Below are 27,028 nucleotides of genomic sequence, written 5' to 3'. Positions count from 1 at the left end.
GTCGGTAAAATGAGTACCCAGCTTGCTGGGGGGTAAATGGTAATGACTGGGGAAGGCACTGGCAAACCACCTCATATTGAGTCTGCCATGAAAACGCTAGAGGGCGTCACCCCAAGGGTCAGACATGACCTGGTGATTGCACAGGGGATACCTTTACCTTTACCTTTTTACAAATATAAATTAGAAAACAAAACATCAATATTTTAAAAACAATCAAAGAGGAGCATTAAATCAGGATGATCTTGGCAGGCTGGAAAATTGTCCTGAAATGAATAAAATGACCCTCAATTGTGATAAATGTTACGTTATGCATTTACATAGGAAAAATCAAATGCATAATTATAGGATGGGGAGACCTGCGTTGGCAGTAGTATGTGTGAAAAAGATCTAGGGGGTCCTAGTAGTCTATACACTGAACATGAATCAGCAGTGTGACTCGGTAGCTAAAAAGACAAATGGGATTTTATTATTCATTTATTTATTAATTATTTATTCATTGCTATATTTAAAGCCCATTTTATAATGAAATAAAATGGGCGCTAGATGGAGGTTCGGGGTCAGCGTGTGAGGCAGGCGGGCGGGGGTGTGCGGGGAGGGGGGGTGGGGTCGAGGCGAGTCCCATAGGCGTTGGAGGGCAGTCGCTGGGTGGAGGGAAAGTATTTTTCCCGAAGCCCAATGGCGTGGGGCAAGATTCCCCCTCGGCGGCCATCCGGCAAGGATGGCCGCTTGGGAGGACTGTAGAGTTGGCGGCGCGGCGTCTGGGAGATGGGCCAAGTAGCCAACAGGGAGGCGTGCTTCGCGCGCCTCCCAATTGGCCACTTGGCCCTAGATTACCACTCTGAGGAGCAAATTCGCTCCTCAGAGTTTTTATCCCGGGCAGGGCCCGCCCTAACTCCTCTCCAACAGCCCTTACTCTTTTATTTAATCCGCTCCACAGGAGCGGATTAAAGATTATTTATTTATTTATTTATTTATTTATTTATTTATTTATTTATTTATTTATTTATTTATTTATTTATTTATTTATTTATTTATTTATTTATTTATTTGGGCCATATCAGAAAAAGTATAGTGTCTATTTAATAGTATTGCTTTTCTTTGCTTTGGTTAGACGTCACTTAGAATACTATGTTCAGTTTTGGGCATCACAACTGAAAAATGTAGACAAACTGAAGCATGTTCAGAGGAGGGCAATGAAAATGGTGAGGGGTTTGGAGAGCTTGATCGGTTTAGCCTGGAGAGAAGATGACTAAAAAGTATATGAGAGCCATCTTCAAGTACTTGAAGGGCTGTCACACAGAGAATAGAGCAGAGTTTCTTTCTGTTGCCCCAGAGGATAGGACCAGAACCAATGGGATGAAATTAATTCAAAAGAAATTTCAGTTAAACATCCGGAAGAAGTTCCTGACAGAGCAGTTCCTCAGTGTAACAGGCTTCCTCAGTAGGTGATGGGTTCTCCTTTCTTGGAAGTTTTTAAGAAGAGGTTAGATATCCACCTCACAGATATGCAGATTCTGTGAATTTAGGCAGACTGTTAGTAGATGGGCAAAAGGTATTGTGTCCATGCTTGACTCTTGTGGCTCTTTCTTGCAAGCCCAGGGACATGCCAATCACCATTTTGGGGTTGGGAAGCGAAATTCCTCCAGGCCTGATTGGCCATGGGTTCTGGATTTTTTTGGGGGTGGTGGGCATTATCTGGGAATGGAATTGAGGTCACTGTGAGTGGACAGGCAGTAGTGAATTTCCTGCATCCTGCGGGGGTTAGACTAGATGACACTGAGTGTCCCTTCCAACTCAATGATTCTGTGGGAGAACTCATCAGCTAGAAAGCTTCCCAGATGCCTCCGCCCACCCCGATTCATTCAGTAATTAACATAACTGATGTTCTATCCCATAATTTTGTCAGTAGTAGTTTCTCAAGTAGAAGGGAATAGAAAGGGATGAAGAAAGCCAACAATATTCCTTCCTGAAAGAACTGAAAGATACAAACAGCTCAAATATCAACCAAGGCAGCTAGTGCAGAAGGCTATTTGGGAATAGATTTAGCAGAAGCAAGATCTGATGTAGGAGAGAAGGCAAAAGTCAAGAGTAACTGGCTCAGAATTTAACAAAGAATATATCCACAGTGTTCCTGTATGTAATTTTTTACAATGTAAAGAAATAAATATTCATCTGCGATATATATATATATACTCTGGGCCTCTTCAAGGGATACTACATGCCTCAGAGACACTTCTAATTTAATGGGAAGCAGCTTTCAAAACAGGGAAAGTTTGTACTGCACTAATTGACATAAGGACTTAATCTGCTCAACTGTAGAGAATGTTGCTGTTTCATTAAATAATGTATAATAAGTAGGATATAGCAATGGTCTATGGATAAGAGACTCCTCCAGCCTAATTTCCAACAGGTTGTGCATCACATCATCACTTCTTTAAAAATCCAGAATTTTTTCACTCCTACAACAAAATAGCCACAAAACATTAGAGTTACAAGAGCAGAGAAGGATATTTAGTTACTTCTGATATTTCTATATCCTGTCTATGATTCAATTCAGCCAAATAATAGTTCAAATTCTATTGATTGTCAACCTATCGCAAACAATGTGGCTCAAAAGTGTTTAGCTTAATGCCACGATATTGTGATTTACTGATTAGGCTGAGAAGCCTAGGTAGGGGAGGGGAGATCCAAATACAATCATAATGACCTTGGGCCAAAACCTCTCAGGCCCAGGTTGTTGTCAGGATATAATAGAAAAAAGAGAATTATATATACTACCTTTAGCTCCTTGAAGGGGTCAGTAATATGAAAATGTACTTGGTAGATAACTTGTGTGGAAATGCAATAAAATGTTTAAATTACCTTTACTCTGTAGCTCAAGTTACACAGACAATCCTGATTTCTTGGAATAATAATTTTAAAAACAGCTACACTTCCATTGCTGTTTATCAGTGAATTGTTCTCCTTAGTAAAAAATTCAGTACCAATGATCTTAACGCAGCCCGCGGCGCTGCAGGCGTCGCGGACTAAATAAAGCCGTAAGGGCTGTGTGGGAGGAGTTAGGGCGGGCTCGGTCCGGGATGAGGAAGGGTGCCGATTGGCCCCTTCCTCTGGACAGACCATCGGCCGAGCCAATTGGCAGGCGCTTTGCGCCTCCGACGCGTCAGGCCGCCAGGCAGGGAGCCCCCGGCATCGGACTACACGCCGCCTCCATCAAGAAAATGGCCGCCAGCCAGAAGACGCCGCGAGGGAGCCCGCCCGCTCAACGGTAAGCCACCTTTTACTCCGCCCCAGCCTGCTAGCACCCATTGTATTTCGGATACAATGGGCTTTTTTACTAGTCTCTCATAATGAACAACACTTGTTCAAGGACTCAGGTTCAGACAAATTTCACTTGCCATACTATCTAATTATTAGAGGGTTATCAGACAAATTATCACAGTTCAAGCCCATTTTGTTATTATCACTCTTAATTTTACTTTTCTGTAATTCAGAATAAACTCTCATCAATAGCATTAAATGGCAGCCTGTCAGGCTTCTCTCAGCAGTTTGCTCGACAGCCAAGGGCTCCTTCTGGCTGCCCTGAGCTCCAGTGCGGCTGCAGGGACAGTGGGCTCGAGAGAGCCGATAAGTTTATTTGGGGGTGAGTTGCGGGGTCATGGGGACCGTGGAGGCCCAAGAGGGAGCACAGCAACTGGCGGGTTAAAGGGAGCCAGCAGTTTTCTGAGGGGGGATGAGAAATTGAAAAGCCTTCATCTCTTTTCTTCTTAAATGACTGAGAAAGTCCTGAGCTTTAACAACACAAATGAGGTCTTGCAGGTGAAACAAAGCAACTTGATAGGTAAAGGTAAAGGTATCCCCTGTGCAAGCACCGAGTCATGTCTGACCCTTGGGGTGACGCCCTCTAGCGTTTTCATGGCAGACTCAATACTGGGTGGTTTGCCAGTGCCTTCCCCAGTCATTACCGTTTACCCCCCAGCAAGCTGGGTACTCATTTTACCGACCTCGGAAGGATGGAAGGCTGAGTCAACCTTGAGCCGGCTGCTGGGATTGAACTCCCAGCCTCATGGGCAGAGCTTTCAGACAGCCTTTCAGCTGCTTACCACTCTGCGCCACAAGAGGCTCTATAAGCAACTTGATACTTGAGCACAAATGTACACTAATTCTCCTGTGTGGATCAGAGGGATCATATTATACAAAGAAATAAGTCCTTTCAGTTACCCCTCCTTAGAATCAGGCTAAACACAACTCAACAATCTTCTATTTTTAAAATTTCAATAAATGAGGGCTAAGTAATGAAAGCCTGAGTACTCTTTCAGTTGATTTTACTATTTCAAAAAAAGATCAATTTATCTTGTAAAACAGTGGTTCCCAACCTTTTTATCACTGAGGACCAGTCAACACTTGACAATTTTAATGAGGCCTGGGGACGTTGCCGCTGTCTGAGCCTCCACTTGCTTTCCCGCTGGTGCCCCTGACTTCCCGCCGCCTGCTGGGGACGCTGCCAGCAGCAGCTGTGCAGCGCCATGCCGAGAGGGAGCCCCAGCTATGGCAGCTGCCAGAGAGTACCAAAGGTGAACCGGCAGCAGAGCGGCAGGGCAGCCCCTGTGGCAGCAACCAGGGAGGAGGACGAGGAGGAGCTGCGGCCTGGTACCGACTGATCAACGGACCGGTCCCAGTCCCCGGACCGGGGGTTGGGAACCACTGATCTAGTCACAGGTTTGCTGACTGATGCTTAGTTGGTCTTATTTGGTTCTCCTTTTCTCCTGCAGGTTTGAATTAACTGGATCTTTTGAACACAGTTATTTCATGTTCAATAGTGGAAGTAAGAAAGAATAGACTAGGGCAGAATATCAGGAAAACATTATCACATTCCAGTAAAATGCTTCAGATGCATGCAGCAAATAATACTGGTCTACCTTACAAAGCTGATTTAAAGTTACTTGTAATGCACTCCAAGCATTGAAAACATTAAATGCTTGTTGATCTTAGTTTCTCAGTCCAATAGGAAAATAAATAAGAAAAGTAAATCCTCTTAAATAATCTGGCAAACAGATATTTTTTAGTGGAACTCTGCAGTTAAGTCAGGAGTGCACAGCTGAAGGAAGGTTCACATATGGGAACCAGCTGTGTTGAGATCATATGACAAAACCTCCATGGAAACTGGAATGTACATGGAAACAATCAGAAGCCATTTTTGTGATTAGACTGCTTTTTTAAAAAGTCCTCATTATTGTTGAGCGATTTCTATGCACAATCAACTCAACTCAAAATTTCCTGCTGCATTCCTTGCATGATACTAGTTGCATAGTGGAGAAAAAAACAACTCTGGAATTATTTGATCACTATGATTTTACAGTATGTAAATAGAATGTGTGGCATTTCAGTCTGATATGTTACCTAATCTTAATAGAAACAACGAGTTCTCTCTCTACCTCTGATGTTTGGGCACTCTGTGCAGAGGAAAAAAGTTCTTGGAATGATGAACTGAATCTGAATCACCCCTTACTGGTTCAGATTTGGACGAATCCAATCCGGTTGGAATTTCCCTCCCTGCACATGGCTCTGTTCCCCGCCTTTCCAGGCAGCGGAGAGTGCCTGGAAAAGGGGGGGGGAATCGCATTTAAAGGTGATGACGTTGCTTGGAATGCATTCTTTCAGTTGCTTGGATTCATGCATTCATTCAGTTGCTTGGAATGCATTCTTTCCTCCCCCCACTTTCTCAGGTAAGAAAGGAGGGGAGGCATTTAAAGCAGTGGTCCACAACTCCCGGTCCGGGGACCGGGACCGGTCCATGGATCAATTGGTACTGGGCCGCGGCTCCTCATCCTCCTCCCTAGCTGCTGCCTTGGGGGCTGCCCTGCCAGTCTGCCGCCGGCTCACCTTTGGTGCTGTCTGGCGGCCGCCATGGCAGGGGCTCCCCCTTGGCGTGGCACTGAGCAGCTGCTGCTAGCAGCACCCCCCAGTGGGTGGCAGGAAGTCAGGGGTGGCGGTAGGAAAGCAAGCAGAGCAGGGGCACAGGCAGCGGTGGCGATGACCCTCGGCAAAAGACTACCCCCCGTGCCTCAGTAAAATTGTCAAGCGTTGACCGGTCCCCAGTGATAAAAAGGTTGGGGACCACTGGACTAGATCATCCATTAAACACAAACAGAAACAAACCTTAAAACAGCCATTGAGTCTTTTGAATTTTACCACAGCAGTATTGGTAGTTAGGGAATGACAACATAGGGATGTGCGCTTCAGCCGCCGGAGCGGCCATTCATGCCCGAAGCAGCCAGCACTATAGTGCAGGGGGGAGAGGTGGCACCGGCGCCAGTACGCCAGTTGCCGCACCACCACCGGTGGCGCCTCCCCCCCTCGCACGCCACACGCTGGCTGCTTCGGGCATGAACGGCCGCTTTGGCAGCGGCCCTAAAGACAAGTGCGTTGTCTTCCCCTATCCCTATTGTTGGACTACTAGCAGCTTTGGAGGAGAGGAAGGCAATTGGTGGAGTGGTTATGAATGGTGGCGTCTAATCTGGCAGATTTGATTCCCCACTCCTCCACATGCAGCCAGCTGGGTGACCTTGGGCTAGTCACAGTCGTCATAGTGCTATTCTCACAAAGAAATCCTGTCAGAGCTCTCTCAGCCCCACCTACTTCACAGGGTGTCTGTGAAGAGAAGTTGATCTGAGATTCTTTCAGGTACTAGAAGTGGGGTATAAAAAACAACTCTTCTTCAAATAAATTGTATGGGGGAGGGGTTCTATCCCCAGCATCCCTGCTACAAGATACTAGAAGTCTCCAGAACCTAGTTAAAAGATTGTTTTAAAAGAAAACAGGAATACCCATCACAGAATTTAGGGAAAGACTAACTTTCAATAATACACTATTTGCACCATATTGGTCTCAGAAAACAATATGAACTGGCCAAAGACACTATTTTACATTTCCCAACATGTTTTTATCCTACAGTAGTTAGCTCTGTGAAAGTCTACACTTTACCAATTTAATATCCTCTAAAAATATAGACATGCTGTGATCTGGATAGCCCAGGCTAGTCTAATCTTCTCAGATTATTCTTGTTGTTTTTGATTGATTGATTGCCCGCCACTCCCTGACAGGCTGGCTCGTGGAAGCTAGGCAGGGTTGGCCCTCAACAGGGTAGTCCAGGGTTGCAATGCAGAGGCAGGCAATGATGAACCATCTCTGAATGTCTCTTGCCTTGAAAATCCTGGGGTCGCCATCAGTTGACTGTGTCTTGACAGCACTATCCATCAGCACCACAAAGGTCACAGTTAAGTCTTCCTTTTCATATGGTGTCTCCAGAGAAAGCAGAAAATGTTGACCTACAAATACAAAACCCTGAGTAAGGGTGTCAATCTCCAATCTTACTCAATTACAGTTGCTTCCAACTATTGTCCACAGAGTTGTCACTGCTGTTGGGAATGCAGAGGCACTTGCAGCAGCAATGGAGCATCCAGATGGAGGTTTCCAAGTATTTCACTTGAACCAGTCCTCTGCTGACCCTCCCATATGGGAGGCCTTTTCCCAGGCTTTTTAAAGGTCTCCAACGCCAAAGGAGTGTGGCTGATCTCCACCAGAGCCAGGTGGAATGAGCTGCCAACAGAGATCTGGGCCCTTTCAAAACTGGCAACTTTTTAAAGGGCCTGTAAACCAGTGCACTTCCACAGGGAGGGTTAGCAAACTCACCAGAAGACTGAATCAAAATACAAGATTATCTTGACAAACTAAAAAACTGGGCTAAAATGAATTTCAATAGTGATAAATGTAAAGTTCTTCATTTAGGCAGGAAAAATCATATGCATCACTATAGGAGGCGTGAGACTTGTCTTGGCAGTAGTACATGTGAAAAGGATCCGGCAGTCTTAGTAGACCAGACATTAAACATGAGTCAGCAGTGTGACTAGGTAGCTAAAAAGGCAAACGGGATTTTAGGCTGTATTAAAAGACCATATCATGTCAGGTACAGTTACCGCTATACTCTGCTTTGGTAAGTCTTCACTTGGAGTACTGTATTCAGTTTCGGGCATCAGAACTGAAGAAAGATATAGAGAAACTGGAGCATGTCCAGAGGAGGGCTACGAAAATGGTGAGGGGTTTGGAGACTAAATTGTATAAGGAAAGGTTGAGGGAGCTTGGTCTGTTTAACCTGGAGAGGAGATGACAGAGTGGTGATATGATAACCATCTTCAAATACTTGAAAGGCTCTCATATAGAAGATGGAGCAGAGTTGTACCAAACTATGTTTGGGAAAGATCAGAGAAACAGGGGGGAAGCAGCATAATAGATGATCTGAGTTATATCTCCCAAGCTGTGGGTCCTCACTCAAAATTGGATCGTGAAGCCTGTAAAAATGGGTATCAGGCTTTTAGGGTTTTGTTGATTTGCATGTTGCATCACTACAGAGAGTAAATTTGGCCTTGTGAGTCACTACTAAAAAGGCTGGATATAAAATCATGTTACTCAACTCCATCCCCCTCCAACAAATAAACAAGCGAACTCAAGTTTGATTGCTAAACTACAGTAAATCCTCTGTATGGAAGCAATCTGTAAATAACATAGGTAGGTGCTGCCTATGCACAAATTAAATGCTTACTTGTGAAGAACAGGCAAAAATAAAGAATGAAAATGATTACTATATATCAGGCTTTCTCAAATCATGGGGTTTTCTTGACGGCCATGGAAGGGCGTCCTGTATGGGTAGGAGTTATTTACTTCTTACATATTATAAAACATTTGTTAAACATTTATTGGGTGATATGTCCATATATGGTCACGTCAACTTGCCCCCCCATCCCAAAATAGCCAATGCTGGGACTGGAGGGTGGGGAGGGAAGGGGCCCCAGGTGGGCATGTACTCAACTATGCTTCCCAACCATATTCTGCATGATTCGCACCACTTCTGGTGTTTCTTGAGGCCTGAAGAATGTTTCAGGGGTTTCTCAATGGTAAAAAAGTTGAAATAGGATGCTATATATAAACAAAAAACGTATGACATGTTCTTCATACATGTCCATCCTCTTAAAGAATGCAACATTTAAAATAAACCAGGCATGCAAGACAATTTATATCCATCCAAAGCCACTGCAAGTCCACAGACAAAGAACTGCCACATGTGCACCTTTGAGGTAACAACTGATAAACTAATTGATAAACTAATGGCCTGGCACATTTACTCTTCATTACTTGCAATCATTCATATAAGCACTTCTTCACCAGAATTTGAAGTGACAAGAAGAATCACACAGATTACGCAGTAATTCATTCAGAGTACTTTAATCTTATGTTGTTTAAGGAAAATGCATCCCTAAATGTTCATGATTTCTTAGCATTCGACAACTGCTTTAAGACTCTGTGTTAGCTGCTAAGCTTATTTACTAGATTTGAGAATTTCAGTAAAGAGTACAGTGTAGCCATGCCTACAGTAAAAGTGTAAGAGAAACAAGTATAATGCTGTGGTACAACAAAAGAGAAAGGTTACAAGAAAGTACACAAGCTCTTCTCCATTAGCGGCGCATAGAATAGATTTTAAAAGGTAAGACGACCACAGGAAGCTGAAAATTATGCAGACTTCTTTCCTCAAAAAATAATTAGGCCAGAATACTTCAGCAGATCAGCCTTTATATTCAGCAGGAAAAGGTATTGAAACATAATGTCCCAGGGATCAGTAACAAGCAAATGACAAGTAACAAAACAAGCAAATCACAAAGACAGAACAATATGTGTACACTCTAAGCTCATCTGTCTCACATGAGCATCAGCTAGATCAACACAAGTCCTGTATATACTCGCATATAACCCGAGGCACCCAATTTACCACAAAATCTAGGCAAACCTATTGATTCGCATATAAGTCGAGGGTGGGGAATGCTCCATCATCACAGGCTCTCCCGTCTAGCCTCCCCCCCCCCCAACAAATACAGAAGAGTCAAGAAGATGAATAGCTGCTGGTTTTTGTACCCCGCTTTTCACCCACAGAAACCAAAAGAATAGTTTGGAAGATGTGATTAAGAAGAGGAAGAAGTGAAGGCAAAAGGAAAAAAAGATCAGAGTCCTTCAGTCAAACCGTTGATGTCCTACAAGCTGCCAGATCAACGATTGGCTGGCTGGAGCAGGCTTTTATTTCAATTACTGTATATACCCGCATGTGGCTTTTTCAGTAGGAGGGCTTTTTCAGTGTGAAAAAAGGTGCTGAAAAACTAGGCTTCTACGCAAGTATATAGGGTAAGTCTATATTAAGTTCCAAGAGGGGAGAAAGAGCAAGCACATCTATCTCAGTTGTATTAATTGTTTTCTGATACGACTAAAAAACTGTGTCACCCATTTACTACTATGTTTATCTTACAATGTATTGGTTCTGTGGTGACACTCCATGGATGGGTAACTACTTATTCTAGGTATGTCTTTCCAGGCTCACTGCCACCTTAACACACATAAGATATGTGTAAGCAGGAGACATAGATAGAAATTATCCACAAAGCTAGAATGTGATGACTAAATTGAAGCACATTAACCAAGTATTATTGGAAAGGCAAATAAAATCCTTTTGAGAAATACTTGAATAAGATTAACAAGTTCAGTTAATTGCTAAGGTAGCAGGACTTAGTTCCCAGAGTTCACAATGCGTGCTTATCAGCAGCTAGAGTTGTACATGCAGCCCCCCAAACCAACTGCAGCCCAACAGCTACGTAACACAGTAAGTCCATGCACATCACAACTTCTCTCTGTATATTTATAGGTCTAAAAATGCAAAGGACTGAAGCCATCATATATACAGATGGGCTATACCAGGCTTTCTCAACCAGGGTTTCATGAAACTCTAGGGTTTCTTGAAGGCCCTGGAAGAGGTTCCCAAATGGGTGGAGGTTATTAATTTTTTTTAATTTGTTAAACATTTATCAGGCAATATGCGATCATATAAGATCATTTTGACCCCCCCATTGCCCAATTATGAGTCTGAAGGGGGTGGGAAGGGGAGGGCCTCCAGGTGGGTGTGTACCCAGCTGTGCTTCCCAGCCATATTATGCATGATCACGCAACTTCTGGGGTTTCTTGAGGCCTGAAGAATGTTTTAGGGGTTTCTCAATGGTAAAAATGTTAAGAAAGGCTGGGCTATTCTGACAAATCACCAGTTAGCATTACAAACTGACCACCCTAACACATATTTTAAAAGCAACTCTGATGTAACATTAAGACATATCAAGTGGATTGCCACTTTAATAACTGCACAATTATGAGAATGCTCAAGTAGCTGATAAAAATATGAAGTTCACATATTTTTATGCTAGAAGTATGACTTCACAGTTGAATGAAAGAGATAAAATGTGTGGCTCATTGCCATGAAAAAAGCAAACACCACCCAATGATCTCATGAACAAAGTAGTAAACATGTGACTGGAATATCCCAAGTATAAGCTACAGAAAAGCTGTGTATACTTTCATATTCTGTGGTCCAAAGGAAGTTAGTCATAAAATGTATGAAACCACTACAATCTAGCTAGTTGCACTTAACTTGAGCCACTGATTGCAATAGCATGTGCACAAACAGTATTCTCTAAACTTACAGCTAAAACATAAAGAGCACTTACATCAGATCTCAACAAATCCCAGGCACTATGGTATCTAGAAATTTCATTGTGGTGCCTAGCATTTTCAGCTGTCAAGTATTTTCATTTAGTGCCTCTTGGCGATCTTCAACAGGGGGACAAAGCTTGTTTGGCAAGGAATAGAGGCTAACTTTTTGTTGTGATAATGACCATATTTATTTATACACAACAACACCTTTGTTAAAGCTTTAAAAATCTGAACAGTTTATTATTAGGTTTTGTCGTAGCAATAAACATAAAGTATTGTCATTAAAATACAACCCCCTAAAGGCTTTAAAATGTCTGGCTTCTAAATTTTGGGGGGTGACTCATAAAGATGAAAATGCGTCAAGGCTTGACTTAGATTCAACTAACTTGCTACAGGCTGCACTCAATATTTTTCAGTTTCATTCATACATATCTCATCAGATGTTCAATGCCATTATAACTACATTGCTTATTGCTATCCACAACAGATGGATATCACATGAAATGAACTTGCTACAACAAAACCAGTGGAATGTAACACAATTGGTTCATCAAGTCACTTTTCTTTTTACTTGTAAGCTTTGTCTACCTCGCTGTATACAATTTTAATTGCTTTAAAGCAGTGGTCCCCAACCTTTATTAGGCTGGGGACCGGCAGGGCATCGGGCCGCGCCCGCAGGGCCCGCGGCCACGCCCATGCTTCGGGCCGCGCCCGGCCGCACCCGCGGGCCGCACCCGCGGATCGGGCCGCGCCCGCGAGCCGCGCCCGGCCGCGCCCGTGGGCCGCACCCGCGGATCGGGCCGCGCCCGCGAGCCGCGCCCGGCCGCGCCCGTGGGCCGCACCCGCGGATCGGGCCGCGCCCGCGAGCCGCGCCCGGCCGCGCCCGTGGGCCGCACCCGCGGATCGGGCCGCGCCCGGCCGCGCCCGTTGATCGGGCCGCACCCGCGGGCCGCGCGGGCGCAGCCGGCCCTCCCCGCAGTAAGTAGCTTCCCGGGTTTTTTACTGCGGGGGTTTTTTACTGCGGGGGGGGGGGCGGGGAGAGGGAGCCGCGGCCCGGCGCCTTGGCCTTTGCGGCCCGCTGCCGGGCCGCGGCCCGCAGGTTGGGGACCACTGCTTTAAAGGACACTTCGACAGTTCCTCATATTAAAACAGATCCTAAATCACGACCAGTAAATTCGATTTTTACTATGTCTTCCACACACAGCCTCCTTCAACCATGAAAAAATAACTATATGAACGTTTGCCTCCATCACAATTCTGAGAATTAGTTTGAGACCAATGGCACCTTTAAGATCAACAAAGGTTTATTCAAGGTGTGAGCAATCTTGTTTCAAAAAGTCAAAATATCCTGTTAATAAAAGAGTTTTAAAAAATCTGTGCTGTGTGTCTGTTCATAGTGGCACATAGTTTGCTAGCATGCAAAACCTTTTGCACAGCATGAGGTTTCGATTACCTACAAATGTTTGCAGGTTTCTGTTAAAACGTAACAAGCAGCAATCTTTATAGATCCATGGCTGTTGCAACATGCTTCGCAGAGAACAGCAAACTTTGTGTATGCCGATGCTACGAGCTCCTGGATTACCCCTTGGGTGCTGAATACAGCATTCGGCGTTCTCATCTGTAATATCTGAGAATCATATTCGTGAAACAAATTATTCCTTTCTATTCCAGTGGTAGGAGTTTAACTACAATATAGCTCTCCTGTGCAGCTTCTTCCCCTTTGCAAAGTGCCCACTATGCACAGCAAGCACAAAAATAATAATACTTTGACAAGGGTCCCACTAGCAACGCTCTCACTTCCACGGGGTGTAATTAAACATACACGCAAGTAAAACGTAGCCCAACTTTGCGCGTTACTTACCGCGAAGTACATCCACACGCCTTCTAACGATATAATAAACTTCTGCTCCTGCCAGCAGCCCCGCCGCTCCGCGCTTTCCATTATCCGCGGCCCGAGCCAAGCAAGATCTACGCAGAATCTCGGAAGAGCCACCGGCCTCTCAAACCCAAAGCGCTCCCAGTACTCCGCAACCGGCCCCACACGCCCTCTTCTTCCCTCGGCACGCCAAAACCCCGGGAAGGCGCATTCCACGCGCCCACACCCCCTCCTCCCAGCCCCGGAGACAATCACAAACCACCCCCAGCCTCGTCAGCACGCGCGGAGCCTCCCCCCTCTCGCCCCACGGCCACAATACACTCACGGGGAGAGCCGCCTTCCCCGGCACACCCGACACGGACCCCACTGGCCCCAGCCTGCCAGCCACCCCGGAATTCGGCGCACTTGCCTCGCTGCTCCTGCAGACAGAAGCGACGGGCACGGCACGCTGCCGGTCCCCTTGCTCGCAGCCAGGCAGGCACTGCGCCGCTCGTCGGAGGGGAAGCCGGTCCCCGTCTCCTCACCTCAAAGCGGGGCAGGAGAGACGCGCGAAACTGGCGAGAACCCCTTCTTCCTCCGCGCGCGCGCGCTCTTCATCCTTCTCCGGCCGAAGATGCCGCTGCGCGCCCTGAATCTCCGCCTCGCAGAACGCCAGCAGCCCCCACCCGGGAGAAACCCGCGGCTGCCGACGGCGCCTCCAGACACCCCTTAGGAAGATGCCACGCAGGCGCGCTCTAAGGCATTATGGGAAATGTAGTCCTGTTCCCCATACAGTCTTCTTTTGGGGTGAGGGAAGGACAGGAACTCTCCTGCTTGCTTTATGATTAGTCTGAAGGCTGGAGAGACATGGCTGTGCAAAGAAGAGGTTATAAAACACGGTAGAAACCCAGTTTAGGAAATAATGCAAGACAAGGAGAGAGAATGAGAAGGTACAAACCGAGCTGGGGAATTAGCTCAAATGGTAGAGCGCTCGCTTAGCATGCGAGAGGTAGCGGGATCGATGCCCGCATTCTCCAATATTTTCGTGGTTCGGTGGTTTTTTTAAAAAGATTTTCGCCCCTCTAGCATTTCGATACATCTCATATCTAAATAACCAAATTAGGTGCAAGAAAACAGAACGCGGTGCTGGGAAACTACGGACAATCTCAAAGCCATTGCTAGGTCTTTCCGATGTATTTGCCCAACCGCAAAACATACATGCTTGATCTGAAAATGTCGGAGTCCCCTGATATGTTGGGAAATCCACTGAAAAACACCAATGCTTTAGAACTGGAAACCGATGCTATTTCCCCCACTAAAACAATTATCAAATTCTATTGACTACATTCCATTATTATTCCTACTTACATGGTAACCACCAGATTTCATCTTTGGAACTTGTATGCACTGCTACATGCACTGTCTTTCAATTTTTCTCCTCCTTAGCGAAAAAAGTCCAGGTCGTGCACATATAAAAGGGATGAATATTATTTCAGTCAAAGAGTGACACTGAAAAAATGTTATTCAGTTCGCCAGAGCTATCAACATTTTAGCACTCTTGAGAAACAATAAGCAAAACTGATGTACACTAAATTGTGTGACAAATAAATATTAACAACATTCCCATTATTTTAAAAAAAAATCAGTTATTTCTACATTTTAAAAGTGTTTCTAAAGACCCACAACTAATAAATGCAAACTTTATATTCTACTGGATTGTATTAAAATGGAAATATACAATATTACTTACAAGAAGAGATAGTAATTTTTAAACCAATAGTAATAGTGTTATTTTTTTTCAGTTGTTGTTGTTGTTGTTAGGTGCAAAGTCATGTCCAACCCACTGCGTCCCCATGGACAATGATCCTCCAGGCCTTCCTGTCCTCTACCATTCCCCGGAGTCCATTTAAGTTTGCACCTACTGCTTCAGTGACTCCATCCAGCCACCTCATTCTCTGTCGTCCCCTTCTTATTTCCCTCAACCGCTCCCAGCGTTAGGCTCTTCTCCAGGGAGTCCTTCCTTCTCATGAGGTGGCCAAAGTATTTGAGTTTCATCTTCAGGATCTAGCCTTCTAAGGAGCAGTCAGGGCTGATCTCTAGGACTGGCCGGTTTGTTCGCCTTGCAGTCCAAGGGACTCGCAAGAGTCTTCTCCAGCACCAGAGTTCAAAAGCCTCAATTCTTTGACGCTCGGCCTTCCTTATGGTCCAACTTTCGCAGCCATACATTGCAACTGGGAAGACCATAGCCTTGACTAAACGCACTTTTGTTGGCAGGGTGATGTCTCTGCTTTTTAGGATGCTGTCTAGATTTGCCATAGCTTTCCTCCCCAGGAGCAAGCGTCTTTTAATTTCTTTGCTGCAGTCCCCATCTGAAGTGAAGGAAAATAAAATCTGTCACTATCTCCATTTCCCCCCATCTAATTGCCATGATCTTTGTTTTCTTGATGTTGAGTTTCAAGCCAACTTTTGCACTCTCCTCTTTCACCCACATCAACAGGCTCTTTAGTTCCTCTTCACTTTCTGCCATTAGAGTGGTATCATCTGCATATCTGAGGTTGTTGATATTTCTCCCTGCAATCTTGATCCCAATTTGTGACTCCTCTAATCCCACCTTTCTCATGATGTTCTCCGCATACAAGTTAAATAGGAAAGGCGACAATATACAGCCTTGCTGAACTCCTTTCTCAATTTTGAACCAATCAGTGATTCCATGTTCAGTTCTCACTGTTGCTTCTTGACCTGCATATAAGTTTCTCAAGAGACAAATAAGATGCTCTGGTATTCCCATCTCTTCAAGAACTTGCCACAATTTGTTGTCCTCCACACAATCAAAGGCTTTAGCATAGTCAATTAAGCAGAAGTAGATGTTCTTCTGGAACTCCCTAGCTTTCTCCATGATCCAGCGTATGTTGGCAATTTGATCTCTAGTTCCTTTGCCTCTTCAAAATCCTGCCTGTACTTCTGGAAATTCTTGATCCACATATTGCTGGAACCTAGCTTGTAAAATTTTGAGCATAATGTTGTTAGCATGAGTGCAATGGTGTGGTAGTTCGAACATTCTTTGGCATTGCCCTTCTTTGGGATTGGAATGTAAACTGAGCTTTTCCAATCCTGTGGCCATTGTTGAGTTTTCGAAATTTGCTGGCATATTGAGTATAGCACTTTTACTGCATCGTCTTTTAAGATTTTGAATAGTTCAGCTGGAATGCTGTCACCACCACTAGCTTTATTGTTGCTCAGACTTCCTAAGGTCCATTTGACTTCACATTCCAGGATATCTGGCTCCAGGTCAGTAACTACCCCATTGTAGTTATCAGGGATATTAAGCTCGCTCTTGTATAGTTCTTCTGTATAATTTTGCCACTTTTTAAAATCTCTTCTGCTTCTGTGAGGTCCCTACCATTCTGGTCCCTTATCATACCCATCTTTGCATGAAACGTTCTCTTCATATCTCCAATTTTCTTGAAAAGATCGCTGGTCCTCCCAATTCTATTGTTTTCTTCTATTTGTTTGCACTGTTCATTTAAGAAAGCATTCTTATCTCTTCTAGCTTTTCTCTGGAATTCTGCATTCAATTGGGTGTATCTTTCTCTTTCTCCCTTGCCTTTCACTTCCCTTCTCTCCTTAGCTATTTGTAAAGCTTCCTCAGAGAGCCATTTTGATTTCTTGCTTTTCTTTTTCTTTGGGATGCTTTTAGTTGCTACCTCTTGTACAATGTTGCGAACCTCCGTCCATAGTTCTTCAGGCACTCTGTCTATCAGATCTAATTCCTTAAATCTATTTGTCACCTCTACTGTATATTCGTCGGGGATATGATTTAGTTCATACCTGAGTGGTCTAGTGCTTTCCCCTACTTTCTTCAATTTAAGCCTAAATTTTGCAACAAGAAGGTGATGATCTGAACCACAATCAGCTCCTGGTCTTGTTTTTACTGACTGTAGAACTTCTCCATCTTTGGCTGCAGAGCACATAGTCAATCTGATTTCTGTGTTGACCGTCTGGTGATGTCCATGTGTAGAGTCGTCTCTTGGGTTGTTGGAAAAGAGTGTTTGCTATGACCATTGTATTCTCTTGACAAAATTCTACCAGCCTGTGCCCTGCTTCATTTTGTACTCCAAGGCCAAACTTGCCTGTTATCCCAGTTATCTTTTGGCTTCCTGCTTTAGCATACCAATCCCCCATGATGATAAGCACATCATTTTTTGGCATTGCTTCTAGAAGGTGTTGTAGGGCTACATAGAACTGGTCAACTTCATCTTCTTCAGCAGCAGTGATTCCATGGAAGCACAGGTCACAAGAGTAGCAAGGCAGGCCTTCTACCACCTATGGCAAGCCAAGCTACTAGCGCCCTACTTGGCACCAGAACACCTAGCCACAGTGATCCATGCGATGGTCACCTCTAGACTTGCTCTATGCAGGCCTACCCTTATTCTTGATCTGGAAACGGCAATTGGTCCAGAATGCAGCAGCCAGGATTCTCACCAATACACCATGGAGATCTCATATCCGGCCTATACTTCAACAACTCAGCTGGCTCCCAATTGAATTATGGATCAGGCTTAAGGTTTTCGTTCTTACCTTCAAGGCCATACATAGCCTGGGCCCAGTGTACCTAAGAGACCGTCTCTCTGCCTATACCCCCAAAAGAGCATTACGCTCTGCCACCGTCAACTGGCTAGTGATCCCTGGCCCCAAAGAAGCATGTCAGTCCTCCACGAGGGCCAGAGCTTTTTCTGTCCAGGCCCCCACTTGGTGGAATGAGCTCCCTGAAGAGATCAGGGCCCTGTCCGAACTCCCAAAATTCCCCTGCAAAAGGGAGCTCCTCCACCAGGCATTTGCTTGAGACTGACAACAGGTCCCCCCTCGGATATCCTCTCCATGGCCTGAACCAGTCTGTCCTCTCTAAGGGCCTTTGCTAAGTTCTGTTCCTGTTATATTGTTTATAAGTTCACTGAAATTGTGTTATATTATTGTTGTTGTATTTTTTATATTATATATTAATTCATTCCATGTATCCCCCCATGTTGTATGTAAACCGCCCTGAGCCATATGGAAGGGCAGTCTAGAAATAAACAAACAAACAAACAAATAAAAATAGTGCAGTGCATCAGGACCACATTAGTAATAAGCTCAGTATCCACCCATTTTTATTTTTTAAATGTAATTTATAGTCCACCTTTCTTGCTGAGATTCAAGGCAGTTTACATAATGTAAGTTCGTGCAATCAGGATGAAGAGACATCTAACAGACGATGTAACAGGATAGCAGAAATCTGCAGGAGGGCATAATTATTAAACACAACATGTTGAACAATGCAAGACATTGTATTACATAGGTAGAAATAGAATGCAGTGACAGCAAGATCAAAACATGTGGCAACAGACAATACATATTAATAGTATATTTCACAGACGTGTTCCCTCTATTGAAATGTCTTCCAGAATAATTTTTACAATGCAGCTCTATTTATTTTATTTTTAAAAGATCTGTTGACCAGTTCTGTCCTACATATTAGTGGAAAACCAGAAGTGTGGGGACCTCCTTGAGCTTCTCAGGCCAATTAATTTTCACAACTGATCCATGGTTCTTTGGTCTGTGTGTTCCCAACACCCTACTTTCATTAGCACACCCCTCGCTTCCAGGGGTACCACTACCTATGTGAAGAATGAACCTGGGACCAGAAGCATGCAAGACAAGGCATGTGCTCTGCCTCTAAGCCACAGTTTCTCCTCTCAAAATGAAATGAGGTGGTTTTGTGCTGGGCTTAAGGAAACATGTGGGAAACACCCTGCATAGTTCACAATATAGGCACTATCAGAATTGTGTGTTTTTTCCTGACTAATGTTGCCTACAATCTGGTCGTTTTTCATAATTGGCCATGTTTGCTTTTATTAAGTGGGGCTTATTCACAGGAAAAACATTCAGAATACTACACCCTCTGAAACTCTTTTTCATGTCCAGTCATTAATCCCCATGCATTTTCTAATCTCAGAATGTATGTATGAATCTCAGAATGTATGAAACTGCTTATATTTTTAGTAGGCGGGAGAGCAGCTGGTACTGGTGGACTCTATTGCAACAATAGTCTTTGCCAATGTAATCAACCCATTTTTGTAAAAGGCAATATGTAGCTCTGGAAAGGCTGTATGTTCTTTTGGCATGTGGTTCTTGTTTGTTTTTCATACTTATCTCATACAAACATTTCTTAGTCAATAAGCAGCAGTCAGATTTTGTGGGAAAATCTTCCAAGTTGGTTTTTTTCCTCAGCACTCAAAATGCAACAGGCAGCAGAGACATCTACATGTGCTCTTTATGCATTGAGAAAAATTCTGAACACTCTGCTTCTTCAGGCGTGTTTAACAACAAAGACACACACACACACACACACACACAAGTCTCTTGGGAAATCATCCAAAATGCTAGTACAATGGAATGCCATCCACTTAATCAGGATAATAATTATAATCACTGCTCCAACAATCAATATGAATCAATACTATGAACAATGCCTGCTATTTCACCAGAGAATATGCCACTAAGCAAATGGAGAGGCTGTTAATACAGAATCCACAGAATGTCCATTACAGAGGTTACGCGCTTGCGTATTGGCTTTAAATCCTGTGGCTAGGTGGATGTGCTTTAATATTCTGCAGTGCTATAACTTGAGGCATATTTATTCATTTTTTTTGCACTGAGTTATACGAGGTGATAAACACAATATTCCAGAACAGATTGCAAGCTTTTGAGCTAGCTGGTATTCTTTCATCAAGTTGGATGCTGAGATAGAGATTTTAAAGTGATCGTGCAAGTGATACTTGTCTGCTTTTTGCACAGGATAGGTTGCAGAGCTGATTTAGGTAGGAGGCGCTGAGTGAAGGCTGGAGCAGTGTAGTGTACCTTAACCTTAACCTTGGAGGAAAGGACAGCCTCCATCTGAACGTATCAAAATCAGTAGAGAATGTCTCTCTATTGTAAAATGGAATATATAAGCCCCATTAACTAACAGTAGCCCAATGGCAGCCAAACTGGTTAATAATACCTACTGGATGGGTGGGGTGACCTCTCCCCAACAAGCACAGTTACATCCCAAATCATCTTCCTTCAGTTCCTCTCTTAGATAACTAAATTTTGAATTTCTCAAAATAAACAGATTCCAATTCACATTGGAAGAGGGGGAAAATCCAATAACAAAACCAGCTAATTCCGTCTATTATTTATATTATAAAATAGTGTGCAGCTTTTGGTTTCACTTTAATTCTTCGTCGGACTGGAAACAGCAACGGCCCCCTCCCTTTCTAAACAAGCGATCCTTTCCGTTTGTGCTGCAGCTCTTACTCTGTCTTGAGCGACTGGGGAAAGACAAGGACGAGGCAATGGAGGAGATTTTAATAGGACGCTGAGGCACGGAGACTGGCAGAGCGACGCCGGCGGCAAGGGCTGGGGAGACGCTCGTCTCTCTAAGAACTCTGGGCGACTTTAGACCCCTCTCCCCGCCTAAGAGTTGCCGTGAAGATAAAACAGCGGGGACGAAAGGCCCCCGCTGCCGGACTGAGCTCTCTGGAGGAAGGCTGGGAGAACAGCGACGCATCGAGACAGGCCGATGAGGCACGGAGTAATTTCAAACACCGATCGGAGTCTCAGATAGCGTCAACATTCTACCAATCACATCATGAACTGCTGCTCTTGGAACCAATCAGAGTTGTTGCGGGGCAACATCTAAGTGTTCTGTTCTTTTAGACAATGACGTAAGAAGGTATGTAGCTGAGATTGTAGAAACTGGGAAAGGCAGTAGACCGTATCTTGACTACACATCGCCATCTGGCGAGCACGAGTGCTTGAGAGACCAAGGGTGGCGCGTGATTATTACTACATTAATTAACAACCGACGTATTCCGTTTTATGAAATCGCAATTTAAAAGAAAAAAGGGGAAGGGGTATCGACACCCTTGTCCCCTCAAAAGCCTCAGTGAATTAATTTTACTCCAAATTGGGGGGGGGGGGGGCAGAATGGTCCAGAATGGGCTGGGATAGCCATTAAACAAACAAGAGTATTAAAAAAAGAAGGGGGGTGCATTACAGACACTTGGGAACAATAATTTGGACATAGAAGGGCAAAAACCCGGCACCTGTATTAACCCTTGCCGGGCCAAAAATCCTCTGGAACATCCCAGAAGACACCAGATGGGCGTTCCACAAATAAATGTTGGCCGATGGCCGTCGCATCTAGACAATCTCCTCCCCTCCTCCCTCCAAGTTGGGAACAGAGATTTGGAGGAATTAAATACTAGACAGACTTCAGGAAGTCTTTCTGACTCAGCTTCACCTGGTAATGGATGGGAAAAAGAGAGGTGATAACACTCAGGGGAGTGAAGTATTTTTTGTGCTGAGGGAAACAGAGCAGACAAGTCTTGAGGTCTGGAGAAGACAGCCATGGGCCATGTGCTTGCCTGGATTGTTGAAGGAAGCTTCAAGGTAACAGAAGCTCTGTAGAGATCAGCCACTCCGAAACGAAGGAGCCTGTCTTTTATTTTAACATATGGTGTTATAGGACATGTATAGAGACAGGGACAGAGGAAATGCATTTTACCCATTTATTTTGAATACCTTGTTCAGCCTTGCTAAAAGTATGTTTGTGAACATTTTCTTTTTAATAAATATTGTATAACTCCTGATGCTGCTGTTAGTGTTTCTCTGTACAGCACAGATTTCCACCATGCTGCTCATGATATTGCCAGGGGGGAGGCCCCAGTTGGGAAACAGCTATTCCTCCAGGATAAAAGTAAAGGTAAAGGTATCCCCTGTGCAAGCACTGAGTCATGTCTGACCCTTGGGGTGATGCCCTTCAGCGTTTTCATGGCAGACTCAATACGGGGTGGTTTGCCAGTGCCTTCCCCAGTCATTACCATTTACCCCCCAGCAAGCTGGGTACTCATTTTACCGACCTCAGAAGGATGGAAGGCTGAGTCAACCTTGAGCCAGCTGCTGGTATTGAACTCCCAGCCTCATGAGCAAAGCTTTCAGACGGCTGCCTTACCACTCTGCGCCACAAGAGGCTCATATTCCTCCAGAATAAGGTGACCAAATTTTAACATTGGTAAAGCGGGACACCTTTGACCCGGGCGGGGGGGGGGTCTTGATTAAAAATTTGGTCTATATGGAGCAGCAAATGCATAGAATGCAAAAATAGTATTGTAATATATATTTTTTTTAAATTTCAACATGAGTACAATTTGCCAGGTACCCCCAGATTTCCCTCCAAAAGTGGGACAATCTGGTCACCTTACTCCAGGCGTGCACAAAACAGTAAACTGTCCCAGGCACCGGGCAGTGGGAGACACAGAGGCAGGGCCTCAGATTTGGGGAAGGGAAGCTGGGAGTCCTGATCCTCCCAGTAGGCAATTCCTTACAAAGATCAGGTGATGATGGCAGGTTACGAGAAAGGTGTTGGAAAAGCCTTGGAGGGCAGGGTGGTACAGGTCTGCAGGCCTACTCCACCACACCCCAATGTCAGGGTGGTTCCCGAGATGTTCTTCTTTGGCACTGTCCTAGAGGTTTCTCCAAGGGATGAAAGTGCTTAGGTGACTCACCTGGCAGCAAAAGAGGGCATAGTTATAAGGAAGTGGCAGTAGGATATGACTTGCATATTCCCTCCCGCCAACTCATGAGACTGAAGATGTTACATGAAGATGGCTGAGTCATTTGAGTCAGAAGTTAACATGCTTCTTCTGTTTGTACAAAATCATTATCAACCCACTGACAAGTTAGTTGCTCTGAAGCACCTTTGAAGTAAATGTGACAAATCATTTTACTTATAATCTGCCTTTCTATCTTTGAGGGGGGGATGTGGTCACCCTAGACCACTGAAGTCAGATAGCACAGGATATCTAATAAACAGTGCAATAGGACTAGGATGACAAAAGCTGGAGAAAAATGCAAAAATAAAAAAGTAGTTGAACCAATGTAGAAAATGGTACTGTAAAAGTATAAAATAATGTAGCAAAGATCACAATAATGCTATTAAATTGCAGGGCCAGATAGTTGGTCACCCTAATTTAGAGATTCCAGGTTATCTCCAGTCCCCACCTGGAAACGGACAACCATAGTTCCCCTGAGGAAATGGGTATTTTGGGGGGTGATATCTATGGCTTTCTACCCTTGTAGGGCCTTCTGAGCCATTAACCAACCCACTTTTTATCTGTTTCCCATCTTCACTTAGATTTATTCATTTACACATTTTGGTATATCCCTTCTTCAGTTCACTTCTGTAAATCTGTTAATGAACAATTCCACGATTTAGCAACTTATACAATGGGCAAATTTTACATAACAATATATATAAGACTAGTAAGCAAGCCCGCTGCAGGGAAATGCAGCGGGCGCTAGGACTCACCGGCGGCGGGCTGGTCGGCGTCGTTGTCGGTGGCGGCGGCGGCAGCAGGCTTTTTTAGGCAGCAGGCAGGCAGGCTCCCTCGGGCGGCGGTCTGACGCGGCGAGAGGCGCTTCACGCCTCTTGCTGCATCAGTCCGCCAGGCAGGGAACCCCCGGCAGCCGCGCTTCGCGCGACTGCCGGGGGCTCCCTGGGGCGGCGGCCTGACCGCGTCAGGCCGGGAGCAACTGCGAGCCGCGCTGCGCGCGGCTCGCAGTTGCTCAGGCTGGGAATCGGAGGGAATCGGTCCCTCCGATTGTCTTTCGTGAGGAAGGGTCCAACCCGGACCCTTCCTCATCACGGACAAAGCCCACCTCAAGGGGGCTTAACGAATTATTTAGTCCGTGGCGCCACGGGCTGTTTAAAGATAAGAAGTCAAAATGCTCTATTTAAAAATATAGTGATTGATGACATTTACCAAATTATACAATAGGTAGATGAAAACATCTACTAGGTTATTATTGTAACATAAAAATAGTTACATAGTGATAAAAATGCAGAGAGAAATCTTCAATAGTGCAAAAACTCTTCAAAATCAATATGAACTCACAAAAAACAATTGCATATCACATTCAAAACATTCAAATGGTGGTCAGTTTGTGTTAAAACAAAAATAATTATGTTCCAGACAAATTCTAGAATATTTAAGTGATAATGGATGGGAGGAAAAGGAAAATGGGTGTTATTGAAAACACTTTCAATAAACATCCTGCTCTCTTCATGGGGAATAGATAAAGAGATTCTGCATCAAAAGTGGCTAACACTGCACACAAGAACAAGTGTTTTCTATTTAAGATATAAAGTCTCTGGTATCTTTGATAAAAGATGGAGTGCTTTCTGTGACAGGCTCCATAAGAGAGTCAAGATACCTAGCAAGAGGCTCCAAAACAACTGCAGTTCATTAACTCATCTCAACAGCTGATTTAATTAATCCTTTTTCTTAAATGGTAGTTCTTGCTTCCCTTCTTTTTTCATCAGACTGGAGGGAGGTGAGTAGTGGTGTACCTCAGGGATTGGTGCTCGGCCCGGTACTTTTTAACATATTTATTAATGATCTGGATAAGGGGGTGGAGGGACTACTCATCAAGTTTGTAGGTGACGCCAAATTGGGAGGACTGGCAAATACTCCGGAAAATAGAGACAGAGTTCAACGAGATCTGAACACAATGTAAAAATGGGCCAATGAGAACAAGATGCAATTTAATAAAGATAAGTGTAAAGTTCTGCATCTGGGTCAGAAAAATGAAAAGCATGCCTACTGGATGGGGGATACGCTTCTAGGTAACACTGTGTGTGAACAAGACCTTGGGGTACTTGTGGATTGTAAACTAAACATGAGCAGGCAGTGTGATGCAGCGATAAAAAAGGCAAATGCCATTTTGGGCTGTATCAACAGGGGCACCACATCAAAATCACAAGATGTCATAGTCCCATTGTATATGGCACTGGTCAGACCACACCTGGAGTACTGTGTGCAGTTCTGGAGGCCTCACTTCAAGAAGGACGTAGATATAATTGAAAGGGTACAGAGGAGAGTGACGAGGATGATCTGGGGCCAAGGGACCAAGCCCTATGAGGATAGGTTGAGGGACTTGGGAATGTTCAGCCTGGAAAAAAGGAGGTTGAGAGGGGACATGATAGCCCTCTTTAAGTATTTGAAAGGTTGTCACTTAGAGGAGGGCAGGATGCTGTTCCCGTTGGCTGCAGAGGAAAGGATGTGCAGTAATGGGTTTAAACTATAAATACAACGATATAGGCTAGATATCAGGAAAAAAAAATTCACAGTCAGAGTATTTCAGCAGTGGAATAGGCTGCCTAAGAAGGTGGTGAGCTCACCCTCACTGGCAGTCTTCAAGCAAAGGTTGGATACACACTTTTCTTGGATGCTTTAGGATGCTTTGGGCTGATCCTGCGTTGAGCAGGGGGTTGGACTAGATGGCCTGTATGGCCCCTTCCAACTCTATGATTCTATGACTGGACTAAATGTAGCTGAGTAAGCACTTAGAGATAGTTACTGAGGTAAGCAATATGGGTTTTTACCCAAATGTTGTTTATGATGAACACCTTATGTATCCTTGGTAGACCTCAATGGGTATTTTTTACTTTATTCCTTAGAAACAATGGTAGGTTCTCTGTCAACCACCATTTGAATGTTTTGGATGTGATACACAACTGTTTTTGGAGAATTTATTTATTCATTCATTTATTTACATTCACATTTATATACTACCACTTACCATAGTCTTGCAGTGGTTTACAGTAAACTGATAAAATATAATACCTCTAAACACCCTTTAAGATACTACATTACCATTAAAACATTCAGATGGTGATATAATCCCAATTCTGACTCCCCCACCCCCTGTTCAGCATTCGGTCAAATGAGTTCCCTCATCAGGAGTGAGGGCAGCTAACCCTCTCTAAGGGATCCTCTGCTGAAAACACCAAGAGCCTGGCGGAAGAGCTCCATCTTACAGGCCCTGCAGAAAGCTGACAACTCTGACCGGGCCCGTAGCTCCTCCAGGAGCTCATTTAACCAGGCTGGGGCCAGGGCTGAAAAAGGGTTGAAGCCAGACAAATGTCTCCGGGACCTGGGACAGTCAGTAAGTTCATACCTACTGAGTGGAGAGCCCTGCAGGGCATAGGCAGATAAGCGGTCCCGCAAATAGGTAGTTCATATTGATTTTGAAAAAAAATTGATTTTTGTTCTATTGAAGATTTCTCTTTGCATTTTTATCACTATGTAACTATTTTCATCCTGGCAAATAGATGGGGAAGAAATGGAGACAGTGACAGATTTTTTTTCCTGGGCTCCAAGATCACTGCAGATGGGGACTGTAGCAAAGAAATTAAAAGACGCTTGCTCCTGGGGAGGAAAGCTATGGCAAATCTAGACAGCATCCTAAAAAACAGAGATATCATCCTGCCAACAAAAGTGCATTTAGTCAAGGCTATGGTATTCCCAGTTGCAATGTATGGCTGCAAAAGTTGGACCATAAGGAAGGCCGAGCGTCAAAGAATTGAGGCTTTTGAACTCTGGTGCTGGAGAAGACTCTTGCGAGTCCCTTGGACTGCAAGGCGAACAAACCGGTCAGTCCTAGAGGAGATCAACCCTGACTGCTCTTTAGAAGACCAGATCCTGGAGATGAAACTCAAATACTTTGGCCACC

General features: G+C 44.4%; 1 protein-coding gene and 1 non-coding gene across 4 annotated transcripts in view; one reads left to right on the top strand and one right to left on the bottom strand.

Annotated features, from left to right (window-relative positions):
• Positions 1–14,179, bottom strand: part of LOC143829841 (uncharacterized) — a 100,363-nt gene extending 86,184 nt beyond the window's left edge. Inside the window, exon 1 of one of the 3 annotated variants that reach the window (XM_077321328.1) lies at positions 13,863–14,179. The gene's annotated coding sequence lies outside the window, so the exon portion shown is untranslated. Of the gene's footprint in view, positions 1–13,438; positions 13,618–13,862 lie in introns of those variants that run through there. The other 2 variants (XM_077321327.1, XM_077321329.1) reach the window with 2 other exon arrangements.
• Positions 14,180–14,396: 217 nt separating this feature from the next.
• TRNAA-AGC (transfer RNA alanine (anticodon AGC)) lies at positions 14,397–14,469 on the top strand. The gene has a single exon. It is a non-coding gene; the product is annotated as a tRNA-Ala (tRNA).
• The last annotated feature ends 12,559 nt before the right edge of the window (positions 14,470–27,028 follow it).

Source organism: Paroedura picta, chromosome 2, assembly GCF_049243985.1.
Source record: "Paroedura picta isolate Pp20150507F chromosome 2, Ppicta_v3.0, whole genome shotgun sequence".
Classification (NCBI taxonomy): domain Eukaryota; kingdom Metazoa; phylum Chordata; class Lepidosauria; order Squamata; family Gekkonidae; genus Paroedura; species Paroedura picta.
The sequence above is the reverse complement of the archived record's forward strand: the minus strand, read 5'-3'. Positions and strand labels throughout refer to the sequence as shown.